The sequence below is a fragment of the Narcine bancroftii genome, chromosome 8, assembly GCF_036971445.1.
Source record: "Narcine bancroftii isolate sNarBan1 chromosome 8, sNarBan1.hap1, whole genome shotgun sequence".
Classification (NCBI taxonomy): Eukaryota; Metazoa; Chordata; class Chondrichthyes; order Torpediniformes; family Narcinidae; genus Narcine; species Narcine bancroftii.
Window position 1 is genome coordinate 28,171,058 of NC_091476.1, and position 19,376 is coordinate 28,190,433.

A 19,376-nucleotide genomic window follows, 5' to 3' on the forward strand; every position below is an offset into this window, starting at 1 on the left:
TTTGAGTTAAAGTCTCTGAAAAGGAAGTTGAACCTATGAACATCTGACTCAGAGTTAAGAGTGCTGCTAACTGAACCACGTCACAATGAAAATAAAAGATCAGGACTGTATGCTTTTATAAAAATTAATTTGCTTCATGAATTCCACTTGAACTTCCATTTAGAACTGAAGTATATGCAGATGTTCATCCCTAGTTCCAATTCCAGTCAGACATGAAGTATGCGTGAGACCCATCCATACTGGGAAGGTAGTAGTAGGGAAACATTGGTTAGAGCGGCCCAGAATATTCCCATTGTCACAGATCCCTAATACCTGGGTCATAGGCAATGCAAAATGCCTTAACTTTCATTTTAGGCCTCTCCCAGGTTTGGATTTTCAGAAGAAGGATTGTGCTGGGGACTATTTTAAGACAAAAAGAAGAGCATATCACAAGAAAGGGAAGTCATATAAAGATCTATATATACTACAATCTGTAGAATAACAGTGAGCATTCTCTCTTGAATTATTTGGGTGATTGTTTATGTGAAGGTAATTGGGGGGTGTGGGGGAGGGGGTGAGGGGTGGACTAATAATTCCTTATTATGAATCAGTGGTTGTTATTCTTGACATTTAGCAGGACATGGTTATATTTCTGACTTTTTTCTGGTGTGGGCTGTCTGAAAGACACTGGCTAACAACTATAGCATTCATTGTACATTATTTGAATGCAGAATACTTCAACCAAAACAATCTTGACAGACACTTGCTTTGTTTTGTTCCCTACTAAACAGATTCTTAAACAATTAGAAGGGGCAAGCATTAACTAGCCTGAAGCTGTTGAAACATAATGAGTAATTTGCCTTTTTTTTGCTGCTTTTTCAGGTGCTTTTTTAAAAAAACATTATTTTTACACTGGTGTGCATCTCAACACAGCACATTGCTACTTACATGTAATTTGCAGATGTAAGTCTGATGGCAAGGTTATTTACTCATGCAGTCAATAATGCTACTCTTTCAAGATGAAGTTTAAATTCAATACATTGACACAGAAAAAAGGTTTAGTGCACACCTTGCCCAACTACTCTTTCAATTTATTTTCATTTTTGCAGTTCGGCTCTTATATGTCTGAATCTGGATTCTGTCTCCCACAAGAACCATTTTCTCACTCCATTGTGCTCCTTCTATTTCTAGTTGACCTTCCAGGTAGGTCTCTGCCACCTCCCTCTGTCGCCAGCTGAAGAGCATTTAAATTGAATCAGGATTATTCTACATGGTCCTTTGATTCTTCTCTACCATTGAACAATATAAAGGCTTATTCCACATCTCAGGTCCCTTTTCCCATTAGATTTCTATATCCTGATTTCTTGGTATCCAAAAACCTGTGAGACCACAATCCAGTCCACAATCAGTGAAGATTGGTAAGAACAATCTAATCCTTCCCCAGCTCACAACCTATAACTCTCCATCTTTCTGACATTAGTGGCACTACGGCAGCTATGGATCTGGGAAAATGGGAAGTGGAGATAATGTTGCTATGCAGGGTCCTTCTGTCTGATCCTGATGCCATCAGCTCCATACGGGCTTTAAATGGTTTGTTGAAGGAGGTTTTTTTAAAACCTTGCAACCTTGGAGATCTGTGCCAAAGATGAAAGCACCTTTGCTGGGCATTATACCATGAGGTGTAGTAGACTCCTGGGGAACAGTAGTGGGGAGAACACCCCTTGTTGAGAAGGAGAAGCATGGGAGACTATCCTAAATGATGGTGACCATGGCAGCGGACCAGCGAGGGGTTCAGCAGCTGATGGACTCACACAGGCTGCGGGCTGTTGGTAACTTGCGGTTGAAGGACTCACACCAGGCTGCTAGCAATTGCCTTGTGGGAACCAGGTAGCAGAACCAGGATTTGAGAGGGTAACGAAGGTAAGAAGACTTCCCAAAGGGCCTCAGGTGTTGAAGGCTGCCTGATCATATAGGAGGATTGAATCTGGAGCCTGGGTTGCTGAGAGTTTGAACTGGAGTCTCTATGGCTGCAGAAGCTACAGGAGCGCTGGAGGCAATCCATGGACATCCAATGTCTCTGAAGGGACTCTCCTTTGCCTCTCTTTCTCCTGTTGTTAGAGGCACCAGGCAGTGCTCATGGTAACTCTGTTTACTATACAGTGGAGAAAAGTTGAAATATATCATGTATGTTATGTTTTTAATGTGTTATCTTGTGACAATAAAAGGAGTCTTTAAACAAATGTACCTATCTAAGAGTTTTAAAAGTCCCTCTTCTACCAGAGAAAATAACCCAAAATCCCATGTCAAAAGGAAAAAGTGACCAAATTAAGAATTTATAAACACTGGCAAGTTGCCAAAGATAGAGAAAGTGAGAGGACACGTGCAGACGGTAGTAATTACTCTCTTAAATGAAAAGGAAGCATGATAACAGAATAAGCAGTGTCATCCAGCAGTAAGAAGAATTCTACGAATTTTGCACCTGCAACTTGAAATTGGGAAAAAAACAGTAAATGATTATAGTCTCAGATTGGGAGACCAATCGAGGAATGTGTAATTTTAAAGAGTTTTTAGATCAAGTGTTGAGAGGGAGATCTGTCCATGATTGTAAGGATGGATGTTCACTCTGTATAGCCAAGTACCATTCCGACTCTATCTTTAGTAAATCACAAAATTCTGTAGATACCGTGGTTGAAGTAAAATCACAAAATGCTGGAGAAGCTCAGCAGGTCAAACAGTGTCCTTCATGTAGCAAAGGCAAAGATACTGAACCGACGTGTCCAGCTTGAGCCCTTCATTGAAGTATGAGAAAATGGTGGCAAGCGTCCGAACAAAAGGGTAGGAGGGGGGAAGGGGGGTGGCAAGACAGATGATAGGTGGAGAAAGGAGGGAGGGGACAGCAGCAGTGAGGGGGAAGGGGATGGTGGAGCTGTGTGGGTGAAAGAACTGGAAGGACATGAAAAGGGGGAGGGGAAAGAAGGTTTAATGGAAAGCAGTAAAGTCAATGATCATGGCATCTGGCTGGAGGGTGCCCAGATGGAAAATAGGTGTTGTTCCTCCAATCTGCGGGTGGTCAGGGTGGGATAGTTCACAAGGCCATGGACAGACACGTGAGAGCAGGAGTGTGACCCGGAATTGAAATGAATGCCCACTAGCAGGTCGCTGTGATTGAGAATGGAGCGGACGGACTGAGTGAAGCGATCTCCCAGCCTGCAACTGGTCTCTCCGATGTAGAGAATGCCACAAAGGGTGCACTGGATGCACTAAATAAGTCCTCTGGATGTACAAGTGAAGAGTCACTTCACATGAAAGGCCTGAAGTCTGCTGATGCCTCCACAGTCACAGACTAAATATTACCGAATGACGAGAGGGAATATAGGAAATAGATTAGGAGTCTATGCATGGTGGCATGAGAACAGCTTCTCGTTCAACATCATTAAGACAAAGGAGCTGCTCATAGATCTCAAAAGGGAGGAGGCAGTGTAGAGGCTACACCCTTCTCCACATCAATGGCAGTAAATTGAAGACAGTGGAAAGCTTTAAGTTCTTGGGAGTGAGCATTTCTGTGACCTGACCTGTATTAACCACATTGATGAGCCGGTTAAGAAAGCCCTCCAACATTTTTACTTTCTTAGAAGGCAAAGGAACTGCCCATGGCCCTCAATAACTTCCCCAGATGCACAGTGTGGCACGGGATCTGCTCTGTAAAGATCAGAAGAAACAGTGGCAGGTGGTGAATGCATTACGCAATTCAGAATCTTAAGCAACCTTCTCTTCTATCAACTTCATCCACACTTCCCGCTGCCAACATACTGAAGGAAGCATCCAACCCCAGACACACTTTCTTCCCCTTCCTCCCATTGGGGAAAGGCTCAAGAGTGGGAAATCAGGCACAAACAGACTTTAAGACAATTTCTCTCCCACGAACATCAAGCTCCTGAATAAACCTCACAGAAGTGCTCTCATGCTGCCCTTGCTACAGAGTACACATTGATCTTTCCACCAAAACAGTACACCACTCTCTAATTGTGCTCTCGCTCTCGCACCATACTTTGAATGGATGCATGCACGTGAGAATTGTCTGCTAAACTGCTCACAGAAGAACCCATCTTATTGTATAAGGTATCATGTGACAGTAGATTTGAACTTACTAGACACAAAAACACACAGGATTGCAACTTCAGCCCAAATGCCATGGAATTTAATCCTTCACCAGACTCGATGGAGCAGTAGCCTCTGGTCAAAATGTAATACTCAAAGCTGTAGCCCAGAAACAAGGCAGCATCACATGTGGTAAGTGGTTTGAATCTATATTATAGATGAAGGGGAAATAATGTCCATGCACTTGTTCCTCTAAAGACACCAGATGCCAGAAAAAAGTAGCACGTAGAAGCTCTGTTCTATGTAATACAGAATCCATTGTGTGGAATCTGCACCAGTATAAATGCAGACAAACACATTGTTATATGCTATGAGGCAACAGATTTTAAAGTTGCAGAGCTGATCAGTGGCAAGTTTCCCATAGTGCTGATTGACGCAATGGTACGTTTCTACATTAGCTATGACAAGAAGCTTGGTTACTTATCATAGGCATGGTGAATGGTCAGTAAGAACTCGGAAGGTCTATATTAGCTCTTTGGAGTAGAAGAGTCAGCTTCAAGTTCAAGTTTATTGTTATCTGATTTGACATATGCCTGTCCATATATCACCCAACGAAATAGTGTTTCTGTGGACTATAGTGCACACACATCGACACACAGTGCGATCCAAATCTAGATAAAAATAATTTACCTGTTTCTAGAATTGTTCAATAGTCTCACCATCGGTAGGAAGAAGCTGTTTCCCAGCCTGGAAGTCCGGGTTTTCAGGTTCCTACTGTACCTCTTCCTTGAAGGTAGTGTCCCAAAGATCCCGCGGGCTAGATGGTAAGGATCCTCGATGATTCTCTGAGCCCTCTTTATGCACTGTTCCCTGTAGATGTCATTGATGGGGGGAAGGGAGACCCCAATGATCTTTTCAACAGTTTTAATCACCCTCCTTACTGACCTCCAATCTGATGTTTTGCTGCTACCCTCACACATTATGATGCAGCCAGCCAGGATACTCTCTATTGTGCTCCTGTGGAATGTTGTTAGGATTGTGGCCAGTCGCCTTGCCCTCCTCAACCTCCATAGGAAGTGTAGACGTTGCTGCACTTTCATGATTAATGACGTGGTGTTGTGGGTCCAGGATAGGTCATTATTTAAATAGATGACAAGGAATTTGTGCTCCCCATTCTCTCTTAATATGTAGTTGGGTCCTTCATCCTTCTGAAGTCCACAGTTATCTCCTTTGTCTTATTCACATTCAGACTCAAATTGTTGCTCTTACACCACAGTACAAGTCTGTCAACCTCCTCTCTGTACGTCAACTCCTCATTGTTGCTGACGAGGCCAACTACTGTTGGGCCATCCACAAAATTGATTCTGTTGGAGCTGAGCCTGGCAGTACAGTTGTGAGTTAACAGTATAAACAGAAGTGGGCTGAGCACGCAGTCCTGAGTGTGATGAGGCTTGAGGTTTTACTGCTGACCTGGACAGACTGTGGTCTTTCTCTCAAGAAGTCCAGGATCCAGTTCAATGTTGTGATATTTTAAGTGGTGTTGCTTTGCATAGTTGTTAATTTAACATTGATGTTATGGCCAAATGTTGATGGAAATTATGTGGTTGGACTGTTGTGAGGCTGACATAATTGCAAGTGAGTACTGCAGAGTTCAACTGTAGAGCCCTTTAAGTGGCAGTCTGAATTACATGATGGACTGAAGGTCCCTTCAATGGAAAATTGATAGCACAGGGGTATAGGGGGATGCAGTATTGTAAGCAGAGAAAATGGGAAGGCAGGAGGCAAGGATGAGAGCCATGGAACACTAAGAGAGCTTTTCAATTCTTTGGCATCTCCATTGTAATTACACAGGACAACAAAGATTTTGCTTCCTGAACACTTTGGGGTGTATTTTATGTATTTTGGACTGCTGATCATGAAAATCACCATAAAACTTTCCTATTGCATACAATTTTTTATATGTTACCTAGTTTTGTGATTTCCTATTATATTTTACGTCTACTTCAAGCATACAAAACTATGTAGTGCAACTGTTATGTCACAAATCAGAGCAGTAGAAATTCACCAAAAGACTCTGTGTGTGTGTGTGTGATACCCAAACCATTACAGCTAAATCATTCCAAATTTCAGTCTTCAAAGCCCATATTTGAAACTCAGACTTTTAAATGGATGCCCAGAAGTAATCACAAAGGAGGTGGGAAAGAGTAAGTGACTTGACTACTGAAAACTCATGAATCCCTGTCGAGTTTCTAGTTGAAATATCCTTTCAGATGAATGGTTGTCACAACTCCCCTTTTCCTTGTGTAGGGGAAATGAAATGAATGACTTCCATGATGCTTCCAAAACCCAGACAAGGGTCAGTCAAAATTACCACTGCTCACGAAACGATGCAGTAATTCTTCTGTTTTCAAAACCCAGATATGGGTGAAGGAAAATGACAGGGAGAATCAGCCAAATTATCCAGTTCACATAGAATCATTCCACCTTCATGTTCATCAGATGGCAGGTGGTCAATAACAAAATCCTGTTTCTTTAAGTGTCCCACTTACATGACTGTCTCTGTAGGTGTCCCACCTGTTTTCCTGGTTATACAACCATTGTTCTCTCTCTTCCTCCAGAGCATCAATTTTGTTTATAGTTTGTTCTTGATGGTACCATCCAATCGCACCACAACTGTGAATGGTTGCAGCCTGTATTTATCCTTAAAGTGACATTTACACTAAATGAAACATGAACTCGCAGCACGTCATTGAAAATTCATTTTCTGCATTCACACTTGGACTTCCCTGCTGATCTCGGTGCAGTCAGTGATGAACATGGTGAAAATTTTCACCAGGACATTGCGCCCATGGAAAAGTGGTATCAGACCAACTGGAATCCACCAATTCTGGCTGATGATTGTTGGACACTGACACAAGAGACATCAGAGGCTAAGTACAAATGAAAATCAGTAACAAAACATTTTTAGGTCAGTTGAACTAAATGCCAGTGTTATTAGCAATTAAACAGGCTAAATTCAATAAAAGTTAATTTAATGTTTTTGAAACGACCTATGTGCTACAGCATATCTGAAATGATCTTTTTGTTAAGCATGAAGATGTCTATCATAATCCTCAACTTTTTTCAGGAAGTAAAAAAAATGTCCAGTAAAATGTGCCTGTCTTCACCTGAGATGTGTGGCTGAAGTGAGTGCACAAGTTGAAGCATTATAAGCCAATGTGATATACTTTTACAAGTCCTATCTGCACATTCAATTACTTCCAAGAATTAGCGTGATAAGTTTCTGGTCCACTACACTGAAATCCACATCACAACTCTTAATTCTTTGAGATCATCATCATTACCAAACATTTCCCAGCCAGTATCAGTCTGGTCCTCTTATATTGCTGCCTTAGCACTTAATATTGACTTGAGCAATTTCAGTTAACAAGCCATTCCTTTTTTAGTCAGAACATTCATCTTCACCAGTGGAAATATCTTAATATCTACACTCTTATGACTCCCACTTTTGACACCATATCCCTCTTGCTAAGGTATTGGCAAATAGTCAAAAAAATGCATTTGTTAAATGACATGGAAGATTACGTTGTCAGAATAATATTCTAACAGTTGCTTTCATTGCTGAGGCAGACAGTTTCTGCTAAGTTCCACATGAAACAATATTGCATCTCAAGAAGCAATGAGTCACATGACAATGATTAAAGAGGTATAGGCCCAAAATAACAAGCATATTTTTGCAAGGCTATGAGTTAAACGCCCACTTGGAAAGATTTGGAGAATACAGTTGTCTCTTTACCGCTTAAATTGTTTGGCTGATTCGCTATTACCAATCTTACAACATCATGGAGTCAACATTACTTGTCCAAGCACAAATCCACTTTCCTACCTTTTATTTTCAGCTGATATTCTCTGGGTAGTGAGAAAAAAGTTCATCAATATTTAAATAATAATTCAAAGAGGGGTAAAGACCACGTATAACATTATGAACAATAGACAAATTCCAATGCAAATGGATCTGTGAGACCTTGCAGCTTTTAGAACAGAGGAATGGATTTTTTGATGTGTTAATTCTGAATTACTTCAGAAAAATTTCCCTGTTTTAGAAGTTGCAATTTAATGACTGAGATCATAAACTAAGCAAGAGAACTTGAAAACTCTGCTTCAAACCCCAGGGCAATGCCATGGAAAGTCCAAAGTTGTGAGTAATGACGTTTAAGATCTTCAAAAATATCAAGCCACAGAAGTTCTTCCTTACTAAGCAATTGTCAGAACAAATGTCTTTCTTAAGATTTTTTGAATATTTTATTTAAAAATTTTAGACCATACATGTAGTTAAATACAAAATTAAAAAATACAAATTCATGGTTGTAACTTTAAGATCTTAAAATCTTAAGATTTTGAGAGGGCTCTTCCCATGGAGCTTTGGAATTGCCTGAGGATCAATCTCCTGCTGAGTTTTTAACTGTGTTAATCTGATACAACATAAGGATGATTATCTGTGGAAAATACAAACGTCACATTAGTGTGGTTTAGCAATGTCATGAGATTGTGATAGGGCAAAGTAACCCTTTGGACTCCAACAAGCCTCTGTACTCCATGGCCCCATTTCCCAGGACTGGTTTTGTACCCAACCACCAACTGGTTTGTATTGGTGTTCATACTGTAGTTTACCCATGGACCCAGGTCTGGAGTGAATATTATGAAAGGTGAAAAATGGCCAGAGTTCAAAGGGTTAAATTTTCCAGTACTTCTGGAAACCTTATATGGTTCTGCACAGATTCAAAGCTTCAGCCACTGTTAAACAGGGATTATTCATTTTGGGGATGAAAATATGATGGCCATGACCAAGTGGTGTGGGTGGGAAAAATGATTGGTGGGGGGAAATGTCGGGAGGGAAACTGATAGTGGTGGGCTGTTGAGGGCCAATATGCAGAAAGAGGGTTAGGAAGGAAGGGAAGGCTTTAAAGATCAAATGATGGAGGCTGGAAGGGTTTACAGAATTCGATCTTTGGGCTTTCAGGTGATTGAAACCATTAGGTGTGCCCTTAATGCATCAAAGGGTTGCAAGTGTAGGGTTGGTCAGAAACTGGCCTAGCTACTCAGTGCTGGGGGAAGGCCTTGTTATTTGGGCATGGAGATCAAAGAGTATATGGACAATATCACTGCAGTGAAAGGTAACTTGAAGTAGTAAAGGCAATTAAGTTAGTGAGGTTCACTTCCAGTGATGTGGGTTGCACTCGTAACTATCCTGGAAGTACCAAACAATGTTTGCTTTAGGGACATCTCAGTCTAATTTTCCTAAAGTGTGAACATAATTTGATTTGTGTTTAATCAATAGGGTGGACATTTAGCATAGTGGTTAGCGCAACGCAGTTACAGCGCCAGTGATCAGGACTAGGGTTTGAATCCCTCGCTGTCTGTAAGGAGTTTGTATGTTCTCCCTGTGTCTGCATGGGCTTTCCCCAGGAACAGCAGTTTCCTTCCACCATTCAAAAACGCACCAAGGGTTATAGGTCAATTGTGTGTAAATGGGCAGCATGTGCCCACAGGCTGAAAGGGCCTACTAAATTGGTACCTTGAAGAAGGGTTCAGGCCTGAAACATCGGTAATACATCTTCACCTCCTGTAGACGCTGCCAGACCAACTGAGTCCTCCAGCATTTCTCTGAGTTTTTACAACCATCACAGCATCTGTAGACTTTCATGTTTCACTCCTCTGTAACTGTTTATCTCTTAAGGATTTGAAATTTGGTTCTTCTCTCACTATACCCCTGTATATCATCTATTCTGCTTTCAAGATTTGAATTTCACATCTATGCGATGTAACAAGATAGCAAACATACCAAGGATTATTTTACTCACAGAAATATCCCTAATAATCACAGCCCTAAAACAAAATTTAACAAATAATTATAAACTACTATTTTACTGTCTCTGTGATGACACATCTGTTTTTGAGATATAATTAAAGTAATTCTATAGAAATGATTTTTGACAGTTATTAAACCACAGAATAAGCAATGTAGTCATGGATGTAATCATGCAATTAATCCATTTAACAATAAGAGAAAAGGCTTCTTTCCAGTGTGTTCCTAGCAGGTCAGTTGCCTAAAAAATTGAGAGCTTCTTTAAGGCACTATCACTTCTGGTAATTGTACCTTATTAAATTTATTTTAAAAATTTTTTAAATGTAGCCATATGCATGGTAACGGGCCCTTTTGGCCCACGAGCCTGTGACACCCAATTACATCCAATTGACCATCACACCCCCCCTCCCCCCCCGGAACATTTTGAAGGGTAGAAAGAAACTGGAGCACTCGGAAGAAACTTATCCAGACATGGGGAGAATGTACAAACTTTTAAAAGACAGCGCAGGATTTGAAACCCGGTCCCAATAACTGGCGTTGTAACAGTATTAGTTACTACACTAGCCATGCCACCTCAAATATACAATACTGAAAAATCCCTGGGAGAAACTAAGAAGATTCTGTACTTGACTTTTTGATAATGATTTTAGCATATTTACTTAAGGGTTCCTCCAAGTGAAAACCTCCAATTGAAAAGATCTTCTTAATTATGGTTCTCTCTTCCCTTTTATAGTCCTTGTCTCTCCTCATTGGTCATGCATGTTAAGGGATGGGTAGCATATTAATTAAGCTCAATACTGCATTTACAAAGGCTTTGAATGGCTTTTCATTAACACGGACAGCATTAAGCATTCTCTAATCAAATGATTACATTTAGAGCAAACTTCCTGCTTCAAAGCCACTTGATAAACTTTCACATATTTAAAATGCTGGTTGTTTGGAGATCTAGCTCATAAATGCCCAATTAATCACATTACCTTAATCAAACCTTACCCTTAGTTCATTAGAAAACTCCATCACTAATTAAAATTGCTTTGAGTTAAAAAGTAACCGTTAATTCTATTCCTGATTACAGTTTCCTAAAGTTTCCCCATTGTCAGGTCATTGGCAATTTGTCCAGATTGTATTTTGATCAAAGGTTCAACACTTGAATGTCTCCAATTATCAGGCACCATTCCCACATCTACAGATGTGTGGAAGATCAAGGCTGATAGATCTGCTATTTACACCCTCTGCATTTTTTGTCCTAAATGAAAAGAAACATCAAAGTAAAATCCTATTTTGTATCTTGGTTACTTAACCTAGTGTGGTGGCACACCACCAGCCTAGTGCAGGGGGCAACCTCTGTATCTGCAGAAGGGTAAGGGGACAGGACAACACCTGGCCAGCTGCCAATCAGTTGGCCTGAATGGTTCAAGCCCCACCCGGTCGGGTGTCAATCACCCTCCGGGATAAAAGCCTGTGCTGGCCTCCTGAAGCCTCACACTGAGTTGCTGCAACCACAGCCAGCCTGGCTCTGTGGAGGTTTTTGTGGATTAAAGCCTGTTGTTCAGTCTTTACCTTGTGTGTGTCTGATTCGAACAGCACACCACACCTAGCAATTCATTTAAACAGAATTTTCTCAAGCAACTCGAAAGGTAATCCACAGAGTTCCTCCAGCAGATTGTGTTTAGATTCAGAGTCCAACATCTGGAGTCTCCTGTGCATTTCTAGCAATTTATTTGCTTGTTTAAATCAAACAATTATTAACAGATGGGAAGACAATCAATCTGCTGGGACTTATTGATTGACAAATGTCCTCCTTTACGAGTTCAATTTGATTCATTGTAGAATTTCTTTTTAATTTGTTCATCAATGCATTTATCACATTTATCAATATTATAGCATCTACCATTTGTCAGCTGATTTTCAGAAATTATCTAAATTCTTTTGTGTCTTTACCACATGCTTTGCATGACAGATTTCTGTGTTTTTGTATGAATTCAGATAACAGAGTTTTGCATAATTTAGTCTAAAATTAATTTAAACCTCTTCATATCAGGTCTTTACAGAGTTTAAACGCAACATATTCCATTCTTCACATAGTATAAATCAAGAAATCAGATCAAGGAATATTATTTAAGCATTCTCTTTGGAATCCTTTATCCATTTAACACTGGGAAAGTGAAAAATTCAGAGATTGTCATTGATATTTCTATCTCACATCATATTTTAGAAGAGGGCCTTAAATTCCAATGGCTATATCTTTCTTTGGCTTGGCTTCGCGGACGAAGATTTATGGAGGGGTAATGTCCACGTCAGCTGCAGGCTCGTTTGTGGCTGACAAGTCCGATGCGGGACAGGCAGACACGGTTGCAGCGGATGGAAGGGAAAATTGGTGGGTTGGGGTTGGGTGTTGGGTTTTTCCTCCTTTGTCTTTTGACAGTGAGGTGGGCTCTGCGATCTTCTTCAAAGGAGGTTGCTGCCCACCGAACTGTGAGGCGCCAAGATGCACGGTTTGAGGCGATATCAGCCCACTGGCGGTGGTCAATATGGCAGGCACCAAGAGCTTTCTTTAGGCAGTCCTTGTACCTCTTCTTTGGTGCACCTGTGTCTCGATGGCCAGTGGAGAGCACGCCATATAACACGATCTTGGGAAGGCGATGGTCCTCCAATCTGGAGACGTGACCTACCCAACGCAGTTGGATATATAGTGTCCAAATAAATCTCGACACAATACATGTCCATTAGCTGAGGTTGTCTTTGAGAAGCTGCACAACAGAAACTAAGCCCATCACTACAGGCTGGGAGAAAGCTGGAAATACTCTATGGTCCTGGGTAAATTTGATACAGCAGATCAAACGGATTATATTTATCTTCAGCGCCAGTCTTCTTGGACAGGACCATTGGAGTCGAATGCTTTTTTCTCTTTTTGCTTTGTGTTTGGAAATTACAGGCTAGTAATTTGTCATCTACCGTGTTAAGGGATATCCTCCTCAGCAGTCCAGGTAAAAAGAAGAAAAAGTTATACATAATCAATCTACAATCATATCAGTTACAAAATTTAAAAAAAAGTAAAAATAACATAAAAACCCTCTTAATGTTGCTTAAATAATTTGCAATGTTACCCCCTACCTCCATTTTACGGGTTGGGGCATTTGCCACAAATACACACGACTCTATAGTAGTTAGTCCATATCAATTGTAACCCCCCCCCCTTCCTGCCAGATGTTTACCATACATGTCCATCTTTAACTTAAAGAAAAAAAAAACTGAAAACTCACTCTTCATTTATCAAAGCATTTTCATGTTCCCACCCACTGAATAACTGGCAATGTGTCCACAAATTCCTCTGCATGGACCTAGTCTGTGAAATATTTGTCTTCTCCTCCTTGCAGAAAGATCTTTAAAGTGGCAGGTTGACTCAGGACAAATCTGCAACCTTTTTGCCATAAGGCATGCTTCACTGTGTTAAATTCTTTTCTTCTCTTCAGCAACTCCAAAATTATATCAGGCTAGAAAAAGATCTTGTTTCCATACGAGTCCAATGGACCTTTTCACGCTCTACCACTTTGTGCAGCTTGTGCTAATATTTTCTCTCTATCTTGATAATGAAGGCATTTTATCAATATAGATCTTGGTTTTTGAGCTGGTAGTGGCTGAGGTCTTAAAACTCTATGTGCCCTTTCAATCTCAATAATTTCTTCAAATTTATCTGCTCCCAAGACCTCTGGAATCCTTCGTTGAAAAAATAATCAGATCTTCACCTACCTCGCTGGCCCGTGATCCATATAAATAAACTTCTTCTGGTTGTAGGAGTTGATACTTGTAGGAGCAAGCAAAACTTGCCGCTGGCTCCAGGGACATCTTGAAATACTTCTGACCTGCGCACGCACATCTTCCCGTGCAAGTGCATTTCAAAATCTTCTTTTTCGATGGCATCTCCCTTGCAGAAGCGGTTGTGATGGCGCTGTGAAGTATCTAACGGTCCCTGTAGGGGCTTGACTAGATGGGGGAGGAGCTCTTACCCCAACTCCTGGATCCATCAAGGCAGTAGGCCTCCTTTCTTGCTCTTGTTGATGTTCTCATTGCCTTCCTGACAAGCCAACAATATTCTTCCCTTTCATGGTGACATTCTCAGATCATTATAATATAGCTCCCGAGCAGTTTTTTGCAGTTTTGGTTTAAAGTACTTTGGTTATTTAGCACCTTTTTTTTAAACTAATTCCCAGGGGAATTAGATTTACACTTCCTGACTTTACTGCATCACGTGACGTCCCCCGATCACAATATGATTGAGTTTATTTTGAAATTTGAAAAGGAGAGGCTAAAGTCCGATGCAGTGGAGTTAAAGAAATTATAGTCGTGTGAAAGAGGAACAGGCCAAAGTCGATAGAGAAGATTTACTGGAATGAAAGGGTTAACATATGAGGAATTTTTGTCGCACTTGGAATGTACTCGGTGTACAGAAAGATGAGGAGGGGCGGCCTCATAGGCATTCTGAATTCTGAAAGGCCTGGAAGGAGTAGATGTGGGAAGGTTGTGTCCATGATAGGGGAGTCTAGAACAGAGGGCATAACTTCAGGATAAAAGGCCATCAATTTAAAACAGATGCAGAAACATTTCTTTAGCCAGAGGGTCATGAGCCTGTGAAACGTTGCCAATAGTCCTTGCGAGAGCGAGGTTATTGGGTGTATTTAAGGCAGAGATTGACAGGTATTTGATCAATTATGGGGAGAAAGCTGAGGAGTGGTGCTAAGTGGGAAGATGGATCAGCTATGATAAAATGTAGGAGCAGACTTGATGGGCCTGCTTCTGCTTCTATATCTTGTGAACCTCTTGGTGATACTGTTGAGCATCCTGTGGTGAATTTCATAGGTTTGGTTTTTGTGTGTGTGATGGTTGGCCTTTGAAAGTGTTGATATCAGCCTTAAAAACGACACCTTTCTAGAGTTATTACTCAGACTTGTGGGGGAGGCTTGACACTAGAATTCTGCTGGAATGTGGAAATGAAAACATGGCAGGATTAAATAAGATAAGAGCTTATTTACTTGACTAAGGTCTTGGAAACTACAACAAAATCATCAAATAGATTCCGTATTTGAACATTAGTCCAATCATTGAAACACCAAATGTAAAATGATAAAACTATATACTTGAGTGGCCACTGCTACTAGATCTACCAATTTAAGATCCAAACAGAACAATTAATCCGTCAAATAAAATCACTCAGTTGTGGCAATAAGCAGAGAGCTAACATATTTCTTTGGACAAAAAGAAACTACACATTTGATATTTTCTGTTTCAATATTAGGTGCCAGGTGTGACTTTAAACTTTTTCTTTACTTTGTGTGGGTGCTGCTTTGAGTTGTTTTGGGATTGGGGGTGGAGAGGCCCTGGGTGAAGATGCATGTACTTTGAATCAGTAATCAGAGAGAAAATATGACCCTGTAATCCCTCTTCATTGATTTAGTAATCAAGTGGACATAGCTGGCTTCACAAAGTTCTTTCAGATCCACCACAATTTTGTAAATAAATAACAGGTTTCTCAGTTGTAGCTGCTACTGCTACTTATACCCAGTCGAGAGAGCTGACATCCTGTTCATTCCCTGGGTGTCAATCGACAATAGCTCCCACTAACCTGGACCGACTGGCCCTGTCCTTACTTATAAGCTGAAACCTGAAATTCTGCAGGCTCTGTGATTGTAGTAAGACCATATCAAAATGCTGGAGGAACTCAGCCGGTCTTTCAGCGTCCATAGGAAACAAAGATACATTGCCAACGTTTCGGACCTGAGCCCTTCAAGGAATAAACAATTTTTCTTCTTCAAGGAAGAAGGCCCGAAAAACTTACCGATAAACTGACCTACCAACTCTCCCATTGCCTTCTCTGAGTCTCAGAATTCCCAGCAACACCCTTCATATCCCCTTTCCATTCTAACTCCACCGAACAGTAAGTAAAATATGCTTGGAAACACAAATTGCTGAGGTAGAGGGGTGTTGATGTTTTGGGTTGAGACCCAGCATTATGTTTTCCCTTCTAAGCGATGTAATTCCTGGAAAATATTTACATTATTGGGCACAATTATGCCTTTCAATTTTACCTCCATTTAAACAGAGAGAAATTCAGATAAACTATCTTAATGATATTAGATCCTCCCCATCAGATTTTCTCTATTAGTCACATCTGATGAAGCACCCTGTTACCACTGAGAAGCTGTGGCTGAAGTAATCAGTACATAGATGTGATGATATGGCTGTATGCACTGCCTGGCCTGCCCTCCAGGTGTCTCCCTGCCTTAGCTCCTCCTTGATTCTTCCCATGTGAACCCTGGCCATAAAGGTCAAGTCCCCTCTCCTTCCCGCACATTTTCCTAGCCTAGACCAGGCCAGCTATCTCTTGCTCAATAAAGCCTATCGTTCCCCTCAGTCTTCTGTCTGCGTCATTATTGGGCTACCAGTAGTGCCCAACAATAGTTTTTCTGCCTGCCTCTATTCTCTTTTGGATGGTTGCTTTCACTTTTGGTGTTAAAATGCTTTTGCATTGGAAAATTAAATCACTGATTTAGCGTCAAATCAAGGTTAAAAACAAAGTAAGAAACATTAGTTTTGTTTCACCTTCCACATTTATTTTTCAAGCTATGAATGACATTTATTGTTAGTTTTCCTATCATGTAATTTTCTACACAAGAACTCCACCCTTCAGGACCCAGAATGATCCAGACATCTTTCCTGTGGTCTCACTCAATCAAAGGTTTGTACTGAAAAATAACTCCCTTTTGTCTGCCAGCCGATTATCCGCATGAAAGCAAAGGGTGGGAGATTTCTCACTCCCAGCAGGTTTGTCAGTGAATGTACAATTTGAAACCTGCCAATTGGGTGATGGGAAAACAGTTCCTGAATCAGGCTATCTTCCACTCTGAAGAGGAGGTAGATGCTGGCAGCTACAGCACTCAGCAGGTTGGGCTTGTGACCAATTGCATCACTTCCCTATGAGTAAAAGCTTGCTCTCTGATATTGAATCACAAGGTAAATAAGTCAGGGACGTACAAGAGAACAGAATGCAAGAATCTGATGATTATAGGACTGGTGAAAGAACAGAGATAAGCACAAACCAAGAAAGCACTCGAGGAGAAAGCACTCGAGGGGAATTACAAGTTATTGGAGTTTACTAGTGCAGAGAATTTTCCATTGAACTGTTCAAAATTAAAGGCAAAATCATGATTCTTTGGACCTTTCAAAACGTGGGTACTCTATAATTAACTGTGCAATTAAAACTGAAATTATTTTTTAATCAGTAAATTAACCACAAATAATTTTAATAACCCAACATCTTAATTATGTATACATTCTTTTGGGTATCAACTAACATTAGAGATATTGAAAATGTCAAATTTTAATTTATTTATCAGGTTATTCCCTCTCAGTTGATGATCTTTTTTTAAAAATATCTTTTTATTCCAATATGTCTGATTTGTCATTGAACTCACCTTCTCTAATAAAGTCCAAGGACTTCCAAATTAATCCTTTCACTGTTAATTTCACAGTCTTCCAAATCTGATTACTATTGCTTTCCCTTTTCGATTAAGTCCCAGTTGCACAGTTTCTTCAATGCAGGATTACCAGCTCACAATTTCAGTAACTTGCCATGCAAGAAATTTAAAAGCCTGAGCATGTAAGGGCAGATCTTAACCAATGGCGCTCATCTTTCTATGTCCTGCAACAGCAAAATCTAAGCCATTACTGTTAATTTGAGATCTGTCTCAAACTCATTCAGCTATTCAGTACTTCATCTCACTGTGATGTGCTGGTGAACTTCCAGGAAGAATTATTAACATTTCTAAGCAATCAGTGCCCACTTTCACCACACTTCTACCAGTAGCTCAATGGCAAGTATATTAACACCAAGATTATGCATCCTCTTTGGGGGAGATGTTGATAGAGCAATGTAGGATAAGACATTCATCTTGGGTGAAGCACTGCCTTCTCTATTCATGTGAAGGTAATAGAATCACAAACACCCAAATTTATGAACTTGGCAGAAATTTCAATCTGTTATTAGTCTCGTGTTAGGTGCATCAAAATATTGGCTTGCTTTCGAACTCCAAAGTATTGGATTATAACTTTGAAATAGATGTAACTGTTTAAAAGAGATATTTTTCTATACAATCCATTTTCCTCCTCATAGCTCATCTGTTATTTCATTAGATTTGGAGAAAGATCACCGACCAGAAATGTTAACTCCATCTCATTTTTACAGATGCTCACTTTGAAAAGGAGAATTCAACTGTTCCACTGAGTCCCTGCAGAAGTAGGAGAGCCCATGATATCTTTTACAGAGGCTAATGTCAAAACATCTTTCAGGAGGGTGAACTCTTGTCAGGCCCTGATGGTGTTTTTTGGCAGGGTACTGAAAATCTGTGCCAACCAGTTAACTGGAGTGTACACGGACATTTTCAATCTCTCACTGCTGCTGTTCGAGGTTCCCACTTGCCTTAAAAGAGCATCAATCATCCTGGTGCCCAACAACTATCTACAGATGCCCCGTGGAGAGCATTCTGATTGGTTGCATCAGTCTGATATGGAGGTGGCAATGCACTGAACATGAAAAGGCAACAGAGGATTGTAATAAAAACAATGATGAAGGGCTCAAACCCAAAATGCTGGTTATATATCTACTATATAAAGGACACGGTTTGACCTGCTGAATTTCTCCAGCATTGTATTTTTACTTAATCCATGGTGTCTGCAGACTTTCATGTTTTATTAGAGGGTTGTAAACCATGGGCATTAGTCTCAACTCCATTAAGGACATCTTTCAGAGGTGTGTCTCAAGAACGCAGCCTCTATCATTAAAAATGTTCATCAGCCAGGCCATACTCTTTTCTCCCTCCATCAGAAAGGAGGTACAGGAGCTTGAAACTGAACACCCTTCATTATAAGGCAGTTTTTTCCCCTCCACCATCAGATTTCTGAAAGGACAATGAACCCATGGACACAACCTCATTTTGTATCTCCTTTTTGCATGGATTATTTTTTAAAATAAATCTTGTATTTACAGAACCATAATTTATAGCAATTTTGCACCTGTAATGCATAATATTGTTGGCACAAAACAACAAATTTCGAGATACATGTTCATGACAATAAACCTGATTTTGGCCAAATAAATTTCTCTTTCTGTTGTAGAGTTTTAATGTCTACAGCAGGGGTGTCAAACTCAAATTCACGGAGGGCCAAAATTAAAAACTTGGACTAAGTCGAGGGCCGAACTAAATATTTATTGAAAATTTTCAAGAACATCTGCATGTTTTCTCTTCTTTCAACATATGTAATGTTAAACTTTAGGATATAACTTTAGGAGGATAATGTTACAGGTCAGGAGTAGGTAACTCAAGTTCACCCTTTGCTTGACCTGAGGGAAACATATTTGGTCCCTGTGGAGATGTAGTCA

At 40.4% G+C, this 19,376-nt stretch overlaps 1 protein-coding gene across 11 annotated transcripts in view; it reads right to left on the reverse strand.

The window, feature by feature from the left end:
* The window catches only part of drp2 (dystrophin related protein 2), a 163,496-nt gene that overhangs the window by 131,062 nt on the left and 13,058 nt on the right, over window positions 1-19,376 (reverse strand). The window contains exon 4 of one of the 11 annotated variants that reach the window (XR_011342986.1): window positions 8,383-8,573. The exons of the other annotated variants lie outside the window; for them this stretch is intronic. The gene's annotated coding sequence lies outside the window, so the exon portion shown is untranslated. Of the gene's footprint in view, window positions 1-8,382; window positions 8,574-19,376 lie in introns of those variants that run through there. 11 annotated transcript variants of the gene reach the window in all.